Below are 25,078 nucleotides of genomic sequence, written 5' to 3'. Positions count from 1 at the left end.
ATGATCTTTTAGGTAGAAGCTAAACACTGGTCAGGATTGGCACCCTAAAAAAACATCACTATGGGGAGATAAGGTATGCACACCAGTGACTATGTAAGGGGAATACATGAAATAGCAGAAACTGCTGTGTGAATACTGACTTGAAAAATCCAATAGCTATATGCAAGAGTGAAAATGTAAAAAATGGAATCTGCATTACTGCCATGAACATATGCACACCAGTGACTATGTAAGGGGAATACATGAAATCAAGAGAAATGTAGCTACTAGTGATGAGCGAGCATGCTTGTCACTACTCGGTACTCGCACGAGTATCACTGTACTCGGGCTGCTCGGCGGGGACCGAGTAATCTCGCGATACTCGTGCTTTACTCGTGGTCTTCATTTCTGCATGTTGGCGCTCTTTTGAGAGCCAGCCCTCATGCAGGGATTGGCTGGCAGACCACTGCAATGCCACAGCCCTGTTAGTTGTGGAATTGCAGTGATTGGCCGGCCTGCACAGCGTCACCGAGCCTTTATATAGGCCGGCGCGCTGTGCTCTGCTCACAGCTATTCTGACAGTGAGTGTAGGGAGAGTGTCGCTGATTCAGGGAAAGCTTTGCGGCCCTTTATAGCTTTTTCAGTTGCAGGGCTGCAAACAGTGTGACCAAAAGTCCTTCTCAGGACTATTCTAGTTGTATACAGGCAGGCAGGGTATAGCCAGGTCGGCGTACAGTAGCAGAGTCCTTCTCAGGACTATTGTTGCTATATACAGGCAGGGTATAGCCAGGTCTGAATACAGGCTAGTGACCAAAAGAGTCCTTGTCAGGACTATTGTAGCAGTATACAGGCAGGCAGGCAGGCAGGGTAGTGGTGACCGTATACCAGCCTTCATATCTGGGGCTGGTGTACACAGTGTAAAACAGTCCAGATAGTGTCTGACTTGTCTGTACTGTAATTGTCGCTCCCCAAAAAAACCTGTTAGGTTATTATTGCGTCCGTGCTTGGTTTTTAAAACCGCACGTGTGTGCCTGTTGGTGGCAGCGTACAGGTGCACTGGTGTGCGTTTTTACCAAACTATTATATAACGCACAAGTGTAGTGTATAATACACGTCAGTCAGCAGTGGCTGATAGTGTCAGAGTTCTTAATTTTTGCTCCTAAAACCTGTGTTAGGTTATTATTGCGTCCGTGCTTGGTTTTTAAAACCGCACGTGTGTGCCTGTTGGTGGCAGCGTACAGGTGCACTGGTGTGCGTTTTTACCAAACTATTATATAACGCACAAGTGTAGTGTATAATACACGTCAGTCAGCAGTGGCTGATAGTGTCAGAGTTCTTAATTTTTGCTCCTAAAACCTGTGTTAGGTTATTATTGCGTCCGTGCTTGGTTTTTAAAACCGCACGTGTGTGCCTGTTGGTGGCAGCGTACAGGTGCACTGGTGTGCGTTTTTACCAAACTATTATATAACGCACAAGTGTAGTGTATAATACACGTCAGTCAGCAGTGGCTGATGGTGTCAGAGTTCTTAATTTTTGCTCCTAAAACCTGTGTTAGGTTATTATTGCGTCCGTGCTTGGTTTTTAAAACCGCACGTGTGTGCCTGTTGGTGGCAGCGTACAGGTGCACTGGTGTGCGTTTTTACCAAACTATTATATAACGCACAAGTGTAGTGTATAATACACGTCAGTCAGCAGTGGCTGATAGTGTCAGAGTTCTTAATTTTTGCTCCTAAAACCTGTGTTAGGTTATTATTGCGTCCGTGCTTGGTTTTTAAAACCGCACGTGTGTGCCTGTTGGTGGCAGCGTACAGGTGCACTGGTGTGCGTTTTTACCAAACTATTATATAACGCACAAGTGTAGTGTATAATACACGTCAGTCAGCAGTGGCTGATAGTGTCAGAGTTCTTAATTTTTGCTCCTAAAACCTGTGTTAGGTTCTTAGTGCGTCCGTGCTTGCATTTAAAAACCGCACGTGTGTGCCTGTCGGTGGCAGCGTACAGGTGCACTTGTGTGCAATTTCCAGAAACTTTGATATAACGCACAAGTAGTGAATATACACGTCAGCAGTGCACAGCATTGCAAAATGCGCAAGGGCATTGGCAAGGAACAAGGAAGTGGACGTGATGGTGGTGCAGGCAGAGGCCGAGGTCGTGGGCAAGCTCTAATTTCGCCACAACAAAGGGCCACATCTAGTCGCTCGCACGTCCTGTCCCAAATTCTTGGGGACCGCAGCAGTACACCGCTCTTGAACCAAGACCAGTGTCAACAGGTTGTTAGTTGGATAGCGGATAATGCTTCCAGTCAGATTGGCACCACCACAAACACTCTGTCTTCCACACGGTCAAGTGTCAGTAGCCGTGATACTGCACCGCACATTTCTGAACCTGATCCTCCTTCCTACCACCAGGCTGAGTACACGTCCTCCTCGGACATTAATGATCCCACACTTGGACACTCGGAAGAGCTGTTCACGTTTCCATTCACACATTCTGGCCTCTCGCCAGCTCATATTGAAGTGGGTCATGAGGAGATCGTCTGTACAGATGGCCAAATATTTGAGCAGCCACGTTCTCACGAAGTTGGCAACGTGTCTCAACAAGTGGTGGACGATGATGAGACACAATTGTCAGCAAGTCAGGAGGAGGAGCAGGGTGCGGAAGAGGAAGACGACGTGGTGGATGATCCAGTAACTGACCCAACCTGGCAGGAGGATATGCAGAGCGAGGACAGCAGTGCACAGGGGGAGGGAGGCGTAGCATCACAACAGGCAGTAAGAAGCAGGGTGGTGGCCCCAGGCAGAAGTCAGGCAACCGTTCCCCGGAACAACACGACGACACAAGGTGCCTGTACAAATGTTAGGTCTTCACGAGTCTGGCAGTTTTTTAAGTTGGATCCAGATGATTCAAAAAAGGCCATTTGCAACACCTGCCGTGCCAGCATCAGCAGGAGTACCAAAACTAGCAGCCTGACCACCACCAGCATGATCAGGCACATGTCAGCCAAGCACCCGACTTTGTGGGAAGTACAACAGAGTCGAGGAGCAGTGCTTGCTGATGTCACTGCTACGTCTTCGCTGGTTGTGCATGCGAGCCAATCCTCTGTCCATGCTGCCTGCGAACAAGCCTCCTCCACTCCTGCACCTGCAGTTGCCTACGCAGAAAGAACACCATCATCAAGCACGTCCTTGTCCCAGCGCAGCGTTCAGTTATCCATTCAGCAAACCTTTGAACGCAGGCGCAAATACACTGCCAACACCCCACATGCCACAGTTCTAAATGCTAACATTTCGCGACTGCTTGCGCTGGAAATGTTGCCTTTTAGGCTGGTGGAGACAGAAGCATTCCGTGACCTGATGGCGGCAGCTGTCCCACGTTACTCGGTCCCCAGCCGCCACTATTTCTCCCGGTGTGCCGTCCCCGCGTTGCATAACCACGTGTCACAAAACATCACACGTGCCCTGAACAACGCTGTTTCACCCAAGGTCCACCTAACCACAGACACGTGGACAAGTGCTTGTGGGCAAGGCCGCTACATCTCGTTGACGGCACACTGGGTTAATATTGTGGAAGCTGGGACCCAGTCTGAGCGAGGGACGGAACACGTCCTTCCCACACCAAGGTTTGCAGGCCCTACCTCAGTCAGTGTTTCACCCACACTCTACAGCTCCGGAATGTCATGCTCTTCAGCCTCCTCCTCCTCCTGCGCATCCTCATCCACTGTGCCCTCCACACCAGTCACAAGCTGGAAGCACTGCAGCACTGCCTCGGCGAAGCGGCAACAGGCTGTGCTGAAGCTAATCTGCATAGGTGACAAACCCCACAATGCAGAAGAGCTGTGGACAGCTCTGAAACAGCAGGCAGATCACTGGCTCACACCTCTGAACCTAAAGCCAGGAAAGGTCGTTTGTGACAATGGCCGGAACCTGGTGGCGGCTTTGAGGCGAGGCCAGCTGACACATGTTCCATGCGTGGTCCATGTGCTCAACCTCGTGGTTCAGCGGTTTATAAAGTCATACCCAGAGCTGTCTGATCTGCTGGTAAAAGTTCGCCGCCTGTCTGCACATTTTCGAAAGTCACCTACTGCTTCAGCCGGCCTTGCCGGCTTTCAGCGCCGTTTGCATCTTCCGGCTCACAGACTGGTGTGTGATGTCCCCACGCGTTGGAATTCAACTCTGCACATGTTGGTCAGGATATGTGAGCAGAAGAGGGCAGTTGTTGAGTACCTGCATCACCTAAGCCGTCGGGAAATGGGTCAAACTCCACACATAACACCTGAGGAGTGGAGATGGATGTCAGACCTATGTACCATCCTCCAAAACTTTGAGGACTCCACCAAGATGGTGAGTGGTGATGACGCCATTATTAGCGTCACCATACCGCTACTCTGCCTTCTAAAACGGTCCCTGCTGAAAAACAAACATGATGCATTGCAGGCGGAGCGCGATGAGTTGCAGCAAGAAACAGTAGTGGGTGTGGGTGATAACACACAGCCCAGCCTCGTCTCATCACAACGTGCAGTGGAGGACTATGACGAGGAGGAGGATGAAGACATGGAGCAACTCTCCGGCCAAATTGAGGATATGACATGCACACCAGTCATATCCTCGATTCAGCGTGGCTGGCCAGAGGACAGGGTAGATGAGGAGGAGGAGGAGGAGGAGGAGGAGGAGGAGGACAGCATGTTCAGTCATCTTGTTGGTCAGGCTACTGAAGTCCTGGCTGTTAAGAGTCTGGCGCACATGGCTGACTTTATGGTAAGCTGCCTGTCTCGTGACCCTCGCGTTAAGAACATCTTGGCCGACAATCATTACTGGTTGGTAACACTGTTAGACCCACGCTACAAGGAGAACTTTTTGTCTCTTATTCCCGTGGAGGAGAGGTCAACCAAAATGCAGCAGTTTCGGAAGGCCATACTCACGGAAGTAGGCAAAGCATTCCCCTCACAAAACGCTAGCGGCATAGGTCAGGAATCAGTGGACAACCGAGGCGTACAGCCGAGAGAGGCACAAGTCCAATCCGCCAGAGGTAGGGAACAGTCTTTAAGATGTGGGACAGTTTTCTCAGCCCCTCACGTACCACAGCCCCTGAGGTGCGGGGTAGTGCCACAAGAAATCCTAAGTTTGCCCAGATGCTGAAGGAGTACCTTGCAGATCGAACAACTGTACTCCGACATTCCTCTGTGCCTTACAATTATTGGGTATCCAAGCTGGACACGTGGCATGAATTGGCTCTCTACGCCTTGGAAGTCCTGGCCTGCCCTGCTGCTAGCGTTTTGTCAGAGCGTGTTTTTAGTGCCGCAGGTGGAATCATTACAGATAAACGCACCCGCCTGTCAACTGAAAATGCTGACAGGCTGACTCTGATAAAGATGAACAAGGGTTGGATTGGGCCAGACTTCACCACACCACCAGCAAATGAGAGCGGAATTTAAAGTTTGCCATGTACCTCCACTCACCCATGGGTACACTTCTCGACTTTGGATAATCGCTGGACTGCTCCTCCTTCTCCTCATGCGCCATCATGATGACCGTTACAATAGTTAGGTCTTTGTTTCAGGTATACCCCCAGTGGTAAATTTTTTCGCCCATTCTTTGCAGAATGGACATTACAACGACAGGAGACCCGCTCCTTTGCAATGGGAACAATGTTTTGAGGCCCTCATGCACGTCTCTACCCAGGGACAACGTGGAGCCTCCCAATTTTTGGCTGCCCTGCCTAAGGGCTATACTGAAATACACCCACTTCCTTAAAATGGACACTTAATGTTTTGAGGCCATCATGCACGTCTCTACCCAGGGACAATGTGGAGCCTCCCAATTTTTGGCTGCCCTGGCAAAGGGCTATACTGAAATACACCCACTTCCTTAAAATGGACACTTAATGTTTTGAGGCCCTCATGCACGTCTCTACCCAGGGACAATGTGGAGCCTCCCAATTTTTGGCTGCCCTGCCTAAGGGCTATACTGAAATACACCCACTTCCTTAAAATGGACACTTAATGTTTTGAGGCCATCATGCACGTCTCTACCCAGGGACAATGTGGAGCCTCCCAATTTTTGGCTGCCCTGGCAAAGGGCTATACTGAAATACACCCACTTCCTTAAAATGGACACTTAATGTTTTGAGGCCCTCATGCACGTCTCTACCCAGGGACAATGTGGAGCCTCCCAATTTTTGGCTGCCCTGCCTAAGGGCTATACTGAAATACACCCACTTCCTTAAAATGGACACTTAATGTTTTGAGGCCATCATGCACGTCTCTACCCAGGGACAACGTGGAGCCTCCCAATTTTTGGCTGCCCTGGCAAAGGGCTATACTGAAATAGACCCACTTCCTTACAATGGGCACTTCAGGTTTACAGGCCATAATGCACGGCTCTATCCAGGGACAATGTGGAGCCTCCCAATTTTTGGCTGCCCTGGCAAAGGGCTATACTGAAATAGACCCACTTCCTTACAATGGGCACTTCAGGTTTAAAGGCCATCATGCACGTCTCTATCCAGGGACAATGTGGAGCCTCCCAATTTTTGGCTGCCCTGCCTAAGGGCTATACTATAATACACCCACTTCCTGACAATGGACACTTAATGTTTTGAGGCCCTCATGCACGTCTGTATGCAGGGGCATTGGTGAACCTCACAATTTTGGACTGCCCTGGCAAAGGAAAATACTACAAAGACTCACTTCCTCAAAATGGGCACATTAGACTCAAGAGGCCTTCATGTACGTCTCTTCTCAGGGACATCGGAGTGCCACACAATGTTTTCACGTAAAATCTTTCATGTATTAATCTCAAAAAGTAACATACACCAGATCTATCTCACTATTGGGTATGTGCCCTTAACATTTCCGCCATGAAAAATCATTTTGGGGTCATTTTGGAAGGTTTTCTGGTGAGTCCGTAAAAATGGCGTAAAACGCGGACAAAATTGTTCACAGCTGTGACTTTTGAGTGATAAATGCTTCAAGGGGTCTTCCCCATGCTGTTGCCATGTCATTTGAGCACTCTTCTGAGACTTTTGTGCCATTTTTAGGGTTTCTCCATGCTGCCGGGAGGTCATTTCACAAAAATACTCGGGTCTCCCATAGGATAACATTGGGCTCGTTGCTCGGGCCGAGTACACGAGTATCTTGGGAGGCTCGGCCCGAGCTTCGAGCACCCGAGCTTTTTAGTACTCGCTCATCACTAGTAGCTACTGAATTGATCAATGCATTAGAGCCCCAACACTACGCCAAAGTATTTCTCTACGTTGGGGTCCCTAGCTAGTGTGCGTCCTCTCATGCAGTTGTTTTTTAGGTTTTTGCACCCAGTTCAGTTTTTTAACTGCATGAGAGGACACACACAAGCTAGGGACCCCAACGTAGAGAAATACTTTGGCGTAGTGTTGGGGCTCTATTGCATTGATCAATTCAGTAGCTAAATTTCTCTTGATTCATATGTTCATGGCAGTAATGCAGATTCCATTTTTCACATTTTCACTCTTGCATATAGCTATTGGATTTTTCAAGTCAGTATTCACACAGCAGTTTCTGCTATTTCATGTATTCCCCTTACATAGTCACTGGTGTGCATACCTTATCTCCCCATAGGATTGGCACCCTGTCCAGACCCTCAACATCCATGTTACAAGCAGCATGATGTAGAGGAGCAGGAAGCGCAGCATCAGATGGATATCGAAGCGAACATAGAGTTCATACAGGCAGGGGACAAAGCTGACAATTTAAGCAAAAATGATGATGACAATGACAATGCTGGCCATCATAACTAAGCCTTCCAAAAAATTAGCCAACAGTGTATCCAATTGTGCTGGTGAGCATGGTAAGCTGCATGCTGGAATGCTTATAGAAGTACAGGCATATTGTTACCTTGAATGAAAGGGAAAATGATTAGGTAGCCATGTTTTTAGACCCTTGTTATAAAAAAAATATTTAGGAATTTTATTATAGCTTCGGAAAGGAAGTCAAAATTGAGGTACTACCAGGATAAGCTATGTTCTCTACTCAGTGAAGTGTTTGAAGAATGGACCCCTGCTGATCACATTTCTGAATAGGAGATCAATCTCTGTCCCCTGCAGCTAACATTGCCTTAATGAACAAATAGATAGGGTGACAGATGGATATTCAATACAAAATAAAGGGCCACTCAAAATAGCAATGAATAAATATAGAAGGTTGAGTTTCATATGGCCAACCATAGTTCCAAAAAGATGACTAGTACACCCACATAAATAACAATTATTTATTACAGATAATTCACATATAAAAAGGGGGTACTATTATTAGACAAAGCTGGATTCATAAAATACAAAACAGTGAAGGGTTAAAGAACAAACAGAGATCACCCTTCCAGGGACCCAGACAGCATTAGTCAAATGTTCTATATAGGCAGACATACTGTACAACCCATGGGGTAAAGTCTCTTTAGTGAGGCCCACCAAAAGGTATAACATACAGAGGAACCCATAGGTTGTGCATGAGTTAGAGCAACTGCTTACCCATATTAAGTGTCTATATAGTAGCCGTGTCCAAGGTCCAATAAGGAGAGGGGAGAAACGCCCCGACGCGTTTCGCTTGTGGTGCTTCCTCGGGGGGCGATGTGACCCAATGTGGTGTATCCCAAGTATATATACCCACCATAATTGTCTCCAGATAGCCGCCGTCTAAATGCCGCATGCGCTGTGACTGCGCCCGCACCACGCGCGTCACTTCCGGGTCTCCCGGCGGAAGTGACGTTCACAATGGGAACGTCACTTCCCACCGTTCGGAGCTCCTCAGTGCGCGCGCGTCTGCAGGCAGCACAGGGCATGCGAAGCCCGCGCGGCCATCTTAAGTGGTGGTAAAGTCCCCATGTAAGTAACGGGTTTTTGCCCATAGTGTGGAGAGGCATGCATATCATCGTCAAGGCACGTAAAATACGCGCGGCCATCTTATGTGCTGGTAAAGTCCGGATATGAATACAGGGATTTGCCCATAGTGTAAAGAGAAAGTCACGTCATAGTCAGGTGGAAAAAAGGCATCATAGATATCTTAAGTGTGAAGATGCTAGCCACTATTCTACGGTGATACCCACAATGGGGAAAACCAATAGAGAATGTATGAAAAGATAAATAATAATAATAAAAACCCTCCGGGTCCACCACATGTCCCCACCCACTACAAGGGATAAAGGGACATACCAAGTGTGGTAATGTGGCGGCACTACAGCTACAACAATTAACCAATTGCACTCTACAGTCATATGAAAAAGTTTGGGCGCCCCTATTAATGTTAACCTTTTCTCTTTATAACAATTTGGGTTTTTGAAACAGCTATTTCAGTTTTATATATCTAATAACTGATGGACTGAGTAATATTTCTGGATTGAAATGAGGTTTATTGTACTAACAGAAAATGTACAATCTGCATTTAAACAAAATTTGACCGGTGCAAAAGTATGGGCACCTCAACATAAAAGTGACATTAATATTTTGTAGATCCTCCTTTTACAAAAATAACGGCCTCTAGTAGCTTCCTGTAGCTTTTAATGAGTTCCTGGATCCTGGATGAAGGTATATTTGACCATTCCTGTTTACAAAACAATTCCAGTTCAGTTAAGTTTGATGGTCGCTGAGCATGGACAGCACGCTTCAAATCATCCCACAGATGATCAATGATATTCAGGTCTGGGGACTGGGATGGCCATTCCAGAACATTGTAATTGTTCCTCTGCATGAATGCCTGAGTAGATTTGGAGAGGTGTTTTGGATCATTGTCTTGCTGAAATATCCATCCCCTGCGTAACTTCAACTTCGTCACTGATTCTTGCACATTATTGTCAAGAATCTGCTGATACTAAGTTGCATCCATGCGACCCTCACCTTTAACAAGATTCCCAATGCCGGCATTGGCCACACAGCCCCAAAGCATGATGGAACCTCCACCAAATTTTACTGTGGGTAGCATGTGCTTTTCTTGGAATGACATGTTTTTTTGCCTCCATGCATAACGCCTTTTTGTATGACCAAACAACTCAATCTCTGTTTCATCAGTCCACAGGACCTTCTTCCAAAATGTAACTGGCTTGTTTATTGTGCTTTTGTATACCTCAGGCGACTCTGTTTGCGTGCTTGCAAAAACGGCTTCTTTTGCATCACTCTCCCATACAGCTTCTCCTTGTGCAACGTGTGCTATATGGTTGACCGATGCACATTGACACCATCTGCAGCAAGATAAAGCTGCAGGTCTTTGGAGGTGGTCTGTGGATTGTCCTTGACTGTTCTCACCATTCTTCTTCTCTGCCTTTCTGATATTTTTCTTGGCCTGCCACTTCTGGGCTTATCAAGAACTGTACCTGTGTTCTTCCATTTCCTTACTATGTTCTTCACAGTGGAAACTGACAGTTTAAATCTCTGAGACAACTTTTTGTATCCTTTCCCTGAACAACTATGTTGAATAATCTTTGTATTCAGATCATTTGAGAGTTGTTTTGAGGAGCCTATGATGCCACTCTTCATAGGAGATTCAAATAGGAGAGCAACTTGCAAGTGGCCACCTTAAATACCTTTTCTCATGATTGGATACACCTGCCTATGAAGTTCAAAGCTCAATGAGGTTACAAAACCAATTTAGTGCTTTAGTAAGTCAGTAAAAAAGTAGTTAGGAGTGTTCAAATCAAGAAATTGATAAGGGTGCTCATACTTTTGCACCGGTCAAATTTTGTTTAAATGCGGATTGCACATTTTCTGTTAGTACAATAAACCTCATTTCAATCCAGAAATATTACTCAGTCCATCAGTTATTAGATATATGAAACTGAAATAGCTGTTTCAAAAAAAACAAATTGTTATAAAGAAAAAAGGTTAACATTAATAAGGGTGCCCAAACTTTTTCATATGACTGTATATGCCATGATGGACTACATATTTTTGCTGCCTTATGCACATTAGCAAACAGTCACACCACCTGGACAGCCAGGTTAAAATGTACTCGTACTGTGTTCTTTTACCAGCAGATACCCTGAGTTCCAATCCAATGAACTTCTGGTTTAGCACACTGGACAAGACAGGACTTGGCCTAGTTTCCAATCGGCAAACTGTAAAGTCTAGCCTATAGTGTACTGTCATTAAGGATATTCAGTGTAGCTGGTAGCTTTTGTCACACACAAGTGGTCCAAGTTATTTACCGCAAGCATGATGTACCTTTTATCTGTTAAAATGAATCACACATTGATCAGTACCTACTTTCACTCATCTATGGCTGATGCTAATGATTACATCAAACATACCATCTGCCTGCCTGTCCATTGGCTGTCTTTTGCACAGTGCTGCTAGCCCACATTCAGCTTAGCATCTACTTCCTGTCTGACACTCATGCAGGGGAATAGTCAAATTGTCTTTCCAGGAAAGGAGACAAACTCTAGCGCCACCTATTGGAAGTAGCAATCCTAAAAGTCAAAAGTGGCTCTTTAACAAGCCTTTTCATATGACCTAGGATTTATGCCAGATCAGAATGCCAATTTTCAGACATGGTGTTTCGGGGTGATTGCCCCTCGTCAGTACAAAGTATGGGTGTCTGATCTGGCTCATGAGAAGCTATGTGGGGAACACGGGGGGGAGACTATTCTCCTTACGGAAACCTGACAAACCAATCTGGCTGCCAGTGAGGGGACTTATAGCTGCAATGCCCTTCTGGGAAATATTCAAATTGTCACTCCACGAAAGGAGACAAACTCTAGCGTCACCTATTGGAAGTAGCAATCCTAAAAGTCAAAAGTGTCCCTTTAACAAGCCTTTCATATGACCTAGGATTTATGCCAGATCAGAATCCCAATTTGCAGACATGGAGTTTCAGGGGTGATTGCAGGGGGGCACTCGTACAAAATTTATCAAGAGACCATAGTTTTTAAAGTTAAGCATCAAATTTGTTTCTCGTCTCTATTTGCTCCAACTATGTTCTGTTTGCTACTTTCTCTCAAATATACCACCCTTACACACATGTAATGCCCTCTATACCATCAGTCGCTCTCTCTTCCTTTTTCCCCATGTACAGTGCCTTTGCGAAAGTATTTGACCCCTTTGCATTTTTCAACCTTTTCCCACATTTCAGGCTTCAAATATAATGATGAAAAATGTAAATTTTATAGTGAAGAATCTACAAGTGGGACACAATTGTGAAGTTGAACAAAATTTATTTCTTATTTTAAACTTTTATAACATATAATAAACTGAAAATTGAGGCATGCAATATTATTCAGCCCCTTTAAGTTAATACTTTGTAGCGCCACCTTTTGCTTTGATTACAGCTGCAAGTCGCTTGGGGTATGTCTCTAGCAGTTTTGCACATCGAGAGACTGAAATTCTTGCCCATTCTTCCTTTGCAAATAGCTCGAGCTGAGTAAGGTTGGATGGACAGCATTTGTGAACAGCAGTTTTCAGCTCTTTGCACAGATTCTTGATTGGATTCAGGTCTGGACTTTGACTTGGCCATTTTAACACCTGGATACATTTATTTTTGAACCATTCCATTGTAGATTTTGCTTTATGTATGGGATCATTGTTGTGTTGAAAGACAAATCTCCGTTCCAGTCTCAGGTCTTTTGCAGACTCCAACAGGTTTTCTTCAAGAATGGTCCTGTATTTGACTCCATCCATCTTCCCATCAATTTTAGCCATCTTCCCTGTCCCTGCTGAAGAAAATCAGGCCCAAACCATGATGCTGCCACCACCATGTTTGACAGTGGGGATGGTGTGTTCAGGGTGATGAGCTGTATTGCTTTTACGCCAAACATATCATTTGGCATTGTGCCCAAAAAGTTAAATTTTTGGTTTCACTGACCAGAGCACCTTCTTCCACATGTTTGGGGTGTCTCCCAGGTTGCATGTGGCAAACTTTAAACAACACTTTTTATGGATATCTTTGAGAAATGGCTTTCTTCTTGCCACTCTTCCTTAAAGGCAGACTTGTGCAGTGTACGACTGATTGTTGTCCTATGGACAGACTCTCCCACCTCAGATGTAGATCTCTGCAGTTCATCCAGAGTGATCATGGGCCTCTGGGCTGCATCTCTGATCAGTTTTCTTCTTGTTTGAGATGACATTTTTGAGGGACAGCCGGGTCTTGGTAGATTTTCAGTGGTATGATACTCCTTTAATTTCAATAGGATCGCTTGCACAGTGCTTCTTGGGATGTTTAATGTTGTGGAAATCTTTTTGTAACCAAATCCGGCTTTTAACTTCTCTACAACAGTATCATAGACCTGCCTGTTGTGTTCCTTGGTCTTCATGATGCTCTCTGTGCCTTAAACAGAACACTGAGACTATCACAGAGCAGGTGCATTTATACGGAGACCAGATTACACACAGGTGGCTTATATTTATCATCATTAGTCATTTAGGACAACACTGGATCATCCAGTGATCCTCAATGAACTTCTGGAGTGAGTTTGCTGCACTGAAAGTAAAGGGGCCGAATAATATTGCACGCCCCAATTTTCAGTTTATTCTTTTTTCAAAAGTTTAAAATAAGCAATAAATTTCGTTCAACTTCACAATTGTGTCCCACTTGTTTTTGATTATTCACCATAACATTAACATTTTTATCTTTATGTTTGAAGCCTGAAATGGGGGAAAAGGTTGAAAAATTCAAGGGGCCGAATACTTTCGCAAGGCACTGTACAGCTCGCAGGCTCTACCCACATTCTTAAAGCAGTCATAGACATCCTCTACCTCCAAACAATGCAGGAAACATTTTCCCAAATCACTAAATCATCTGTTCATGCTTTTGGTTCTCTGTTAGTTGCAGGAGATATCTTCCCTAATCTTTGCCCTCATTTTACAATTAAAGATAACTGATTTCCTGCTGCACACAGAAACAATGCTAATCTCATTAATATTCACTGCATGCTTTCACCTGTCTTTTAATTGTGCTCAGTGGAACTCCTAATGAGCAAAAAGTTTATTAAAAAAAACTCCCATAGATTCACAATGCCTTTCTTTCTAATTCTAGTGACTCTCATTGAAACCTGTCAGACACCACCTCCACTGTTGCATCTTTCATCAGAGTCATCTAACCCGTACTTTACATATGTTCACTTCTTTTGAGGTCTACAGCATTAAACTTCACCATCCCTTCTTCCTGCTTTTGATGGTTGTGTACCATCCTCTTGGTCGATCCCACCGCTTTCTGTATCATTTTGAAACCTGGCTTCCTCACTTTCTATCTGGTAACATTCCCACCCTCCTTCTCATGTCCTGACTTAGCTTTAATGCACTATAGTAAGACACTGGAAAGAGCCCTAGATGAAGCTGTATCCACTATTCAAAGAACAATCCAGCACAGGTGAGGGAAATCCTGCCAAATGCAGCAAATGCTTTCTGTCCAGAATTGCTGTAAGTGGGCTGAGTGTCTGTGGAGAGAATCACTCTTTTCCAGAAAATGTCATCTACCTTAAGCTTACTCTCAAAACATAGAACTCTGCTCTTCATCTCACCAGACAAGTGTAGTTCACCACACTCATCACCTTACTATCCAAAAATCCTTAACAACTCGCTGACACTTTTCACTCCCTCTTCGGTTCTAAAGTGCAGGTGTCTATCAAGAACCTTATTCTTCCCACTTATTTCACAGAAAAAAAAATGACTATATACAACAGGAAATTTTCTCCCAATCCACAAATAGTACAGATCCCCTTCCCTCTCACACTTCATTAAGTTCACGATCTGTCTTTGAACCGGTCACAGAAGAATTTACCGGGCTCCTCACGTCTTCTTCTTATTTTAGGTCTACTATCTGCACCAGTAACACTATTAGTTTTCATTTTGCCAGTCCCTCTCCCCAGATGTAATTTCCCACTTAGCTAAAATATTTAAAGGGGTTTTCCCACAAAGTTAATTTTAATCAAAAGATCTTGGAATAGTAATTTCCACAATTGGATGTGTTTAAGAAAAAATATTCCTGTGCTGAGATAATCTTATATATGTGCTCCTGCTATGTACTGTGTAATGGCTGTGTCTGACCGTACAGGGACATGGTCTGATCATACCACATATCCTAGGCAGGGAAGGAAGTAGAAAAGTATACAGACATTACAGCACGGGATCGTAAATTATAATTTCTTTGAGGCAAAACATTTTTTTAAAAGTCTGGCAGGGAAATGTTTTACTTCATAAAAATAGTCATCCATGATCTTTTGTAATGTCTGTATACCTTTTTATTTCTTACCATGTCCAGGAGCTGTGGTATGATCAGACCATGTCACTGTACATCTAGACACGGCCATTACACAGTACATAGCAGGACACATATATAGGAGGCCATTAGACAGTACATAGCAGGACACATATATAGGATTATTTCAACACAGGAACCTTTTTTTAAATGAGTCCAGTTGTAGAAATTATTATTCTCCCAGGATCTATTGATTAAAATGAACCTTCAAATTAACTTTGCTCTTGGGAAAACAACTTTAACCACTTCACAACCAAGTACGTACTGGTATGCCCTTGGACGTGCCTGTCCCATTACCATGGGCTCCCACGCTAATCCCCATATATGTCTGCTGATCTGTGAGTGTTTTGGAGATCCACTTGCGCCTTTTAACCCCTCAAACTCTGACAGTGTGATCTGATGCGTGCAGGACGGGGATCATGCCATTCCCCGTCCCCCATTGGTGGCCCCGTAATGTGATCACGGGACACCAATGAGTTGTCATGGCAGCTCAAAGTCAAATTGCTACGATTACTGAGGGGCGACAATCATCCAGGGGTGGACCCATTGGACCGTGCACTGGTTTCCCTGAAGGAGCAACCAGCAGTGAACCCCAATACAGGGATTGTTCAGTGCTCCAAACGGAATGCCTAAATTCATGGCAGCTAAAAACCAGAGGAGACAGTCTCTACAGACGGTTAAAGTCTCAATGTCCAGTGCAGGAGTCCACAGATATGGTGGCACAGAGGTGGAAGCTGAGATGAAACTGAACTGTGGTGATGGTTCAGATGAGACAGCACTGTAATGATGGTTCAGGCGTGATGGCACTCTGGGGAAGGCTCAGACATGACGGCACTGTGGTATTGGCTCAGACGTGGCGACACTCTGGTGATGGGATAGACTTGATAACACACAGGCAATAGTAGAGAGCAGGCTTTAGAACGAGACAGAGATTAGCAACAGAAGTCTTGTACTAGAACTAAGCACAAAAACGTACAAGGACCTGAGAACTAGCAACAGACTATAGGAAACGTTGCTCAAGTTCCTCCTGTCAGGGAAGGCAGACTTACATACCTTTAGGGTAATAGGTGACCTCTGGAATATATTCCAGGTAATGAGACACTGGCTCTTTAAGAAAGGGGGCGTGGTCACGTGCACAACCTAAGGGGATACACTGAAGGCCTGCATGTGGTCAGGAAGCAGGAAGAGGCTGAGGTAGACCTCAGGGCAGGAGAAGGGAGTGTTGAAGCACTAGGCAGAAGAGGAGAGTGGCTACCCCACCCATGTCAGGGAGTGGGAGTATGCCAGGATGCCATGCTGGGACTGGGAATGGAGCACTTGGAGCCAGTAGACAGGTGAGAAGGAGGGCGCCCACTCCGGTAACCGGAAGCGGGAGTGTGCAAGGGACCTGGGCAGGAACCAGTTGCTACACAGAAGATGACCATTGTCACTGCCATGACTCACTTCCTGTGAATGCTGGCAGAGTGCCAGCATTCACAGCAGAACAGCATTTCTGCTGATGAGAGGGATACTGAAGCATCGCTCTGATCGACATACGTGATCAGACTGCGCAGTGAGAACGTCCCCTAGGTCGACAGGTAAAATCAATAAAGAGAAGTTAAAGAAAAAGTTAAAAGTTATTAAAAAACATGAAAGGTCAAACCACTCCTCTTTTGCCCCATTAAAAATAAAACATAAAAGAATAGACATATTTGATATTGCCAAGCTCAGAAATGCCTAATCTATGGAAATATAAAATCAATTAATCTCATCGGTACACGGCATAGCGAGAAAAAATTCCAAATGCCCAAATTACGTTTTTTTGTCACTGCAACATTGCATTAAAATGCAATAACATGCAATTAAAACATCACATTTACCCGAAAATGGTATAATTAAAAATGTCAGCTCAAAATGCAAAAAATAAGCCATCAGTGAGCCCTAGATCCTAAGAAATGAGAATGCTATAGGTCTTGGAAAATAGCAACAAAGCCCAAATCTTTTTTTGGACAAACGTCAGAATTTTTTTTAGATAAAAGTAAAACTATACATGTTTGGTATCTATAAATCCGTACTGATCTGGGAAATCATACTGCTAGGTCAGTTTTTCAAAATAGTACAAGGTAAATAAAAAAAACAAAAAAAAAATCAATTAATTGTAATTGCACTTTTTTTGCAATTTCATCGCACGTGGAATTTTTTTTAACGTTCAGTACAATGTGGGGCAGAATGAATGGCGTCGTTCAAAAGTAGAATTCATCCTGCAAAAACCAAGCCCTCGTATGGCTATATTGACAGAAAAAATAAAATAGTTATGGCTCTTAGGAGAAGGGGAAAAAAAAAAATAACTGGGAAATTGCCCCGAGGATGAAAGATTTAACCACCCGTTTTAATCTGGTATCTTTTCCCTTTTCTCTCAAACATGCAATCATAAATTCTTTACTAAAAATAAAATCCTTCGATTAGAACTGCTTTGCTATTTACAGACCTTTTCCTAATCTCAGCTTCATCTGTAAACTCCCGGAGTGGTCAACTCTTGTCGAATCTTCTATCTTTTCCGAAAACTCTTCTGAAACCTTAACAATCTAGTTTCTGTTTTTACACTCTTCATAAATGGCCCATGCTGAAGTATATAACGGGCTACTGAAAGCTAAATCTGACAGACATAAATCCCTTCAGGTCCTACTGGATCTCTCTGCAGCATTTGATACTGTAGATCACCAACTTCTCCCCAATTTGCTCCTCTCTGTCAGTCTCAAGGATTCCGCTCTTGCTTGATCTTCCTCCCACCTCCATGACTGCTCATCCACTGTATTATTTGACAACTTATCTTCACCTACTCTTCCCCCTATTGTTGGTATTTCTCAGGGTTCAGTCCATGGCACCCTGCTCCTTTATTTTATATATATATATATATATATATATATATATATATATATATATATATATATACAGTACCTACAAGTAGTATTCAACCACCTGCAGATTTAGCAGGTTTACACATTCAGAACTAACTTGGCATTGTGACATTTGGACTGTAGATCAGCCTGGAAGCGTGAACTGCACTGCAGCAAAAAAGAATGTTATTTCTTTTTTTTTTTTTTTTTTTTAAATTGTGAAAAGTTTATTCAGAGGGTCATTTATTATTCAACCCCTCAAACCACCAGAATTCTGTTTGGTTCCCCTAAAGTATTAAGAAGTATTTCAGGCACAAAGAACAATGAGCTTCACATGTTTGGATTAATTTTCTCTTTTTCCAGCCTTTTCTGACTAATTAAGACCCTCCCCAAACTTGTGAACAGCACTCATACTTGGTCAACATGGGAAAGACAAAGGAGCATTCCAAGGCCATCAGAGACAAGATCGTGGAGGGTCACAAGGCTGGCAAGAGGTACAAAACCCTTTCCAAGGAGTTGGGCCTACCTGTCTCCACTGTTGGAAGCATCATCCGGAAGTGGAAGGCTTATGGAACTACTGTTAGCCTTCCACGGCCTGGACAGCCTTTGAAAGTTTCCACCAGTGCCGAGGCCAGGCTTGTCCGAAGAGTCAAGACTAACCCAAGGACAACAAGGAAGGAGCTCCGGAAAGATCTCATGGCAGTGGGGACATTGGTTTCAGTCAATACCATAAGTAACGTACTCCACCGCAATGGTCTCCGTTCCAGACGAGCCCGTAAGGTACCTTTACTTTCAAAGCGTCATGTCAAGGCTCGTCTACAGTTTGCTCATGATCACTTGGAGGACTCTGAGACAGACTGGTTCAAGGTTCTCTGGTCTGATGAGACCAAGATCGAGATCTTTGGTGCCAACCACACACGTGACGTTTGGAGACTGGATGGCACTGCATACGACCCCAAGAATACCATCCCTACAGTCAAGCATGGTGGTGGCAGCATCATGCTGTGGGGCTGTTTCTCAGCCAAGGGGCCTGGCCATCTGGTCCGCATCCATGGGAAGATGGATAGCACGGCCTACCTGGAGATTTTGGCCAAGAACCTCCGCTCCTCCATCAAGGATCTTAAGATGGGTCGTCATTTCATCTTCCAACAAGACAACGACCCAAAGCACACAGCCAAGAAAACCAAGGCCTGGTTCAAGAGGGAAAAAATCAAGGTGTTGCAGTGGCCTAGTCAGTCTCCTGACCTTAACCCAATTGAAAACTTGTGGAAGGAGCTCAAGATTAAAGTCCACATGAGACACCCAAAAACCTAGATAACTTGGAGAAGATCTGCATGGAGGAGTGGGCCAAGATAACTCCAGAGACCTGTGCCGGCCTGATCAGGTCTTATAAAAGACGATTATTAGCTGTAATTGCAAACAAGGGTTATTCCACAAAATGTTAAATATAGGGGTTGAATAACAATTGACCCACACTTTTATGTTGAAAATTTAATAAAATTTAACTGAGTAACATAACTTGTTGGTTTGTAAGATTTATGCATCTGTTAATAAATCCTGCTCTTGTTTGAAGTTTGCAGGCTCTAACTTATTTGCATCTTCTCAAACCTGCTAAATCTGCAGGGGGTTGAATACTACTTGTAGGCACTATATATATATATATATATATATATATATATATATATATATATATACATATACTGTATATATACAGTTAGGTCCAGGAATATTTGGACAGTGACACAATTTTCGCGAGTTGGGCTCTGCATGCCACCACATTGGATTTGAAATGAAACCTCTACAACAGAATTCAAGTGCAGATTGTAACGTTTAATTTGAAGGTTTGAACAAAAATATCTGATAGAAATTGTAGGAATTGTACACATTTCTTTACAAACACTCCACATTTTAGGAGGTCAAAAGTAATTGGACAAATAAACCAAATCCAAAAAAAAATTTTTAGTTTCAATATTTTGTTGCGAATCCTTTGGAGGCAATCACTGCCTTAAGTCTAGAACCCATGGACATCACCAAACGCTGGGTTTCCTCCTTCTTAATGCTTTGCCAGGCCTTTACAGCCGCAGCCTTCAGGTCTTGCTTGTTTGTGGGTCTTTCCGTCTTAAGTCTGGATTTGAGCAAGTGAAATGCATGCTCAATTGGGTTAAGATCTGGTGATTGACTTGGCCATTGCAGAATGTTCCACTTTTTTGCACTCATGAACTCCTGGGTAGCTTTGGCTGTATGCTTGGGGTCATTGTTCATCTGTACTATGAAGCGCTGTCCGATCAACTTTGCGGCATTTGGCTGAATCTGGGCTGAAAGTATATCCCGGTACACTTCAGAATTCATCCGGCTACTCTTGTCTGCTGTTATGTCATCAATAAACACAAGTGACCCAGTGCCATTGAAAGCCATGCATGCCCATGCCATCACGTTGCCTCCACCATGTTTTACAGAGGATGTGGTGTGCCTTGGATCATGTGCCGTTCCCTTTCTTCTCCAAACTTTTTTCTTCCCATCATTCTGGTACAGGTTGATCTTGGTCTCATCTGTCCATAGAATACTTTTCCAGAACTGAGCTGGCTTCATGAGGTGTTTTTCAGCAAATTTAACTCTGGCCTGTCTATTTTTGGAATTGATGAATGGTTTGCATCTAGATGTGAACCCTTTGTATTTACTTTCATGGAGTCTTCTCTTTACTGTTGACTTAGAGACAGATACACCTACTTCACTGAGAGTGTTCTGGACTTCAGTTGATGTTGTGAACAGGTTCTTCTTCACCAAAGAAAGTATGCGGCGATCATCCACCACTGTTGTCATCCGTGGATGCCCAGGCCTTTTTGAGTTCCCAAGCTCACTAGTCAATTCCTTTTTCCTCAGAATGTACCCAACTGTTGATTGTGCTACTCCAAGCATGTCTGTTATCTCTCTGATGGATTTTTTCTTTTTTTTCAGCCTCAGGATGTTCTGCTTCACCTCAATTGAGAGTTCCTTAGACCGCATGTTGTCTGGTCACAGCAACAGCTTCCAAATGCAAAACCACACACCTGTAATCAACCCCAGACCTTTTAACTACTTCATTGATTACAGGTTAATGAGGGAGATGCCTTCAGAGTTAATTGCAGCCCTTAGAGTCCCTTGTCCAATTACTTTTGGTTCCTTGAAAAAGAGGAGGCTATGCATTACAGAGCTATGATTCCTAAACCCTTTCTCCGATTTGGATGTGAAAACTCTCATATTGCAGCTGGGAGTGTGCACTTTCAGCCCATATTATATATATAATTGTATTTCTGAACATGTTTTTGTAAACAGCTAAAATAACAAAACTTATGTCACTGTCCAAATATTTCTGGACCTAACTGTATATATACATATATATATATATATATATATATATATATATATATATATATATATAGTGCCTACAAGTAGTATTCAACCCCCTGCAGATTTAGCAGGTTTGATAAGATGCAAATACGTTAGAGCCTGCAAACTTCAAACAAGAGCAGGATTTATTAACAGATGCATAAATCTTACAAACCAACAAGTTATGTTACTCAGTTAAATTTTATTAAATTTTCAACATAAAAGTGTGGGTCAATTGTTATTCAACCCCTAGGTTTAACATTTTGTGGAATAACCCTTGTTTGCAATTACAGCTAATAATCGTCTTTTATAAGACCTGATCAGGCCGGCACAGGTCTCTGGAGTTATCTTGGCCCACTCCTCCATGCAGATCTTCTCCAAGTTATCTAGGTTCTTTGGGTGTCTCATGTGGACTTTAATCTTGAGCTCCTTCCACAAGTTTTCAATTGGGTTAAGGTCAGGAGACTGGCTAGGCCACTGCATATACTACCACTATATATATATATATATATATATATATATATATATATATATATGTCCTTTCCTTACTTTTGATACTTGGTTTGATTCATTCATTTCTGGACTGCGCCAATTCTCTCCTTATTCTTTTTCCTCCTATTGAACTCCTTCCTCTACATTCTCTTTTGAATGCAGCAGCCAGGGTCATATTTATGTGCAGCAGTTACACCATTGCTTTCTCCCTGGGCCAATCATTGCACTGGCTGCCCATATCCTACAGTGTCCAATATAAATTAGATACTCATAGTCCTAAGCCACATGGCGAAAAAAGTGGAGTGCGATAAAACATCGTATTCCACTCGGACCAATTCTAGCCTGTGTGTCAGCGCACATGAGCGATTATTTTCTCTGCCCTAATCGGACCAAGAAAACAATCGCAGCATGCTACGAATGTAATGCGAGACTCTTTCTCTCGCACTCATTCAAGTGTATGGGGCGAGAGAAAAATCGCACTGCACTTGCGGTGTACCGCAAGTGCAATGTGAGAATGGCAATAGCCGGCTACGGAGGAGAGAAAAAGATAAAACCCTCCCTCCCCTTCGCAGTGCCAGCCCTCCCCTCCTCAGAGCCGGCCCGCCCCCGCAGCTGAGGTCTGCTCGCACAGTCGGACCTCAGTCACAGGGATACTAGCATGACACTCTCCTCTGCTGTACTGACAGTGTGAGCTGAGTATCATGCGAGGATGACACTAGTGCCCCGTGTGGCACCGGCCTTACTCAAACGCTCCCCATAGTTTTACATCACCCTGCATTTCCTCCCTCATCTCTGTTCACCACCCTTATGACCAAAGACTAACAACCTTTATAATCCAAACTACAACTACAACTATTGTCTCTAAGACTTCTTTAGAGCCGCACCAGTGCTCTGGAATGCACTACCACAGTCCATTTGGTAATTTCCCAGTATCAACAGTTTTAAACGAACTCTAAAACACATCTGTTTAGACTGGTCTATCACCTCACTAATATAACTGTTACATGTCCTCCCTTTCTCACTTTTCCTCCTAATCTGGTCCCTTTTATCATCAGTGAATCCTGCTTTGAGCAGGGGGTTGGACCAGATAACCTAGGAGGTCTCTTTCAGCTCTAGCAATCTATGATTCTATGATCCTCACACCCTACATGCACTCAGTAGCACCTTGTATCTGTACTTACACAGTTACTTACCAGTGACTGGTTTATGCAACATTATTTCAATAGCCCTATTTATTTATGATATTGATGGTTGGACCATATATAACAAGCTCTTTTCACCTTTTTGTCCAACACATTTTTCCCTATAAATTGTATGCTTGTGAGAAGAGACCACACTATCCTTGTAAATATTGAATTTTATTTTACTCTGTAATATCTGTTATGGTTTAAATGTATAATCTGCTAATTATAAAGTGATGTGGACTATGTTTGCACTATGTAAGATAATTATAATAATAATTATTAATAAATAATAATAATAATTATTATTATTATTATTTTATGTCAACTACGCTGTATTAAAACTAATAAAACTGACCAGCACTTCCAAACAGAATAACGTAAGTGTGAAGAGGTGCCAGCTGCTATGTCTGCACAATACACAAATAAATGGATAAAGCAGCACTCTATAATAGCCTAAATATATGTGAACATCGAACATTTGAAATTTATATTACATTATTGCTATACGAAATATATTCATATAAACATTTAGGTACTTAGAGCACAAATTGTCCAGTTCATGAGAGCTCGTCAGCCACGACAAGGTTGCCTTACATGACGGGACCCTAATCTAGTATCATGCCTCTCAGGGTTAAAAGCTATAGCCATTTGATGGTCTGGTTTGTTTGTGGGACGAGTTGTACTTTTGAGTGAATCTGTTCATTTAAAGTGGGGGTTCACCCCTTTTCATTATTTGCTACATCGATATTATGTTGAGAAATAATGTTTCTCTCAAATACCTTGTGTTGCTAATAGTGCCTGTGAGCGGCGCTATGGCGGACTGCTCTTTCCCATCATGTGACCCCCGGAGCTTCGTGACCTCGGGGATCCGGTGATGTAACATAAACTTCCTGTTCCTCTGACATCACCATGGCCAGCCCCAGTCTCCGTGAGTAACTGGCTGTGGGCGGAGTTTCACTGCTCATAACAGCCCAGAATTACAGACTAATATCTCTATGCTCCTTCCTCCTTCACTGCAGAATGCTGCAAGCAGGAGGGCTGCTGCGCTGTGATGCCAGGCTGTGACGCCAGGCTGTGACGAGAGGTGAAACTCTGCCCACAGCCCAGTGACTCACGGGGAATGGGGCCGGCCACGGTGATGTCATCTGAACAGGAAGTTGACGTGACATGAGCACTGCTATGTAGAGCTAAAATCACAATCTCCTATGAACACCAGCTCTGGACTGGCTTTCACGGGATGATTATTATTGCAGGTACAGGGGTCTTCATAGTTACATAGTTACATAGTTACATAGGTTGAAAAAAGACCTAGGTCCATCTAGTTCAACCTTCCTCCACCGGTTCTACATTTGGTCACTAAGTAATAATATAATAAATAATCATAATCTTTATTTCTATAGCGCCAACATATTCCGCAGCGCTTTACAATTCAGGAGGATAATATACAAACAAGTAATAGTTATAGAAAATACAATACTTAGAGGGGAAAAAAAAAAAGAAAAACAACCCTGCTCGTGAGAGCAATATGGGGGGGGGGGGGGGGCAAGGTACAAGTGCTTATTTACAATGACAATCCAGCCATCTCACGGAAATGGGGGATTGTCTCCTGGACCAGTTGGCCAGAGCCTTGAGATGCATTTGGGTGCCATGGAGTTTGATGTGGAGTTATGTTGTGAGAAGTTGTAGAGGGACTATGTGAAACGAATCTGATTAGGGAGTGTGATAGGCCGCCCTAAAAAGATGCGTCTTTAGGGTGCGCCTGAAGCTGAATAAGTTATGATTTGTCCTAACTTCTCAGGGTAGAGCGTTCCAGAGGGTTGGTGCAGCTCGGAAGAAGTCTTTGATCCGTCAGTGGGAAGTTCGAATTAGTGTGGATGTTAGTCGAAAGTCGTTTGCAGAGCGTAGAGAACGGGTGGGGTGATAGACAGAGAGGAGGGTGGAGATGTAGGGAGGTGCCACACTGTGGAGAGCTTTGT

This window comes from Anomaloglossus baeobatrachus, chromosome 4 (genome assembly GCF_048569485.1).
Source record: "Anomaloglossus baeobatrachus isolate aAnoBae1 chromosome 4, aAnoBae1.hap1, whole genome shotgun sequence".
Lineage (NCBI taxonomy): Eukaryota > Metazoa > Chordata > Amphibia > Anura > Aromobatidae > Anomaloglossus > Anomaloglossus baeobatrachus.
This window is presented reverse-complemented; position numbering follows the sequence as displayed.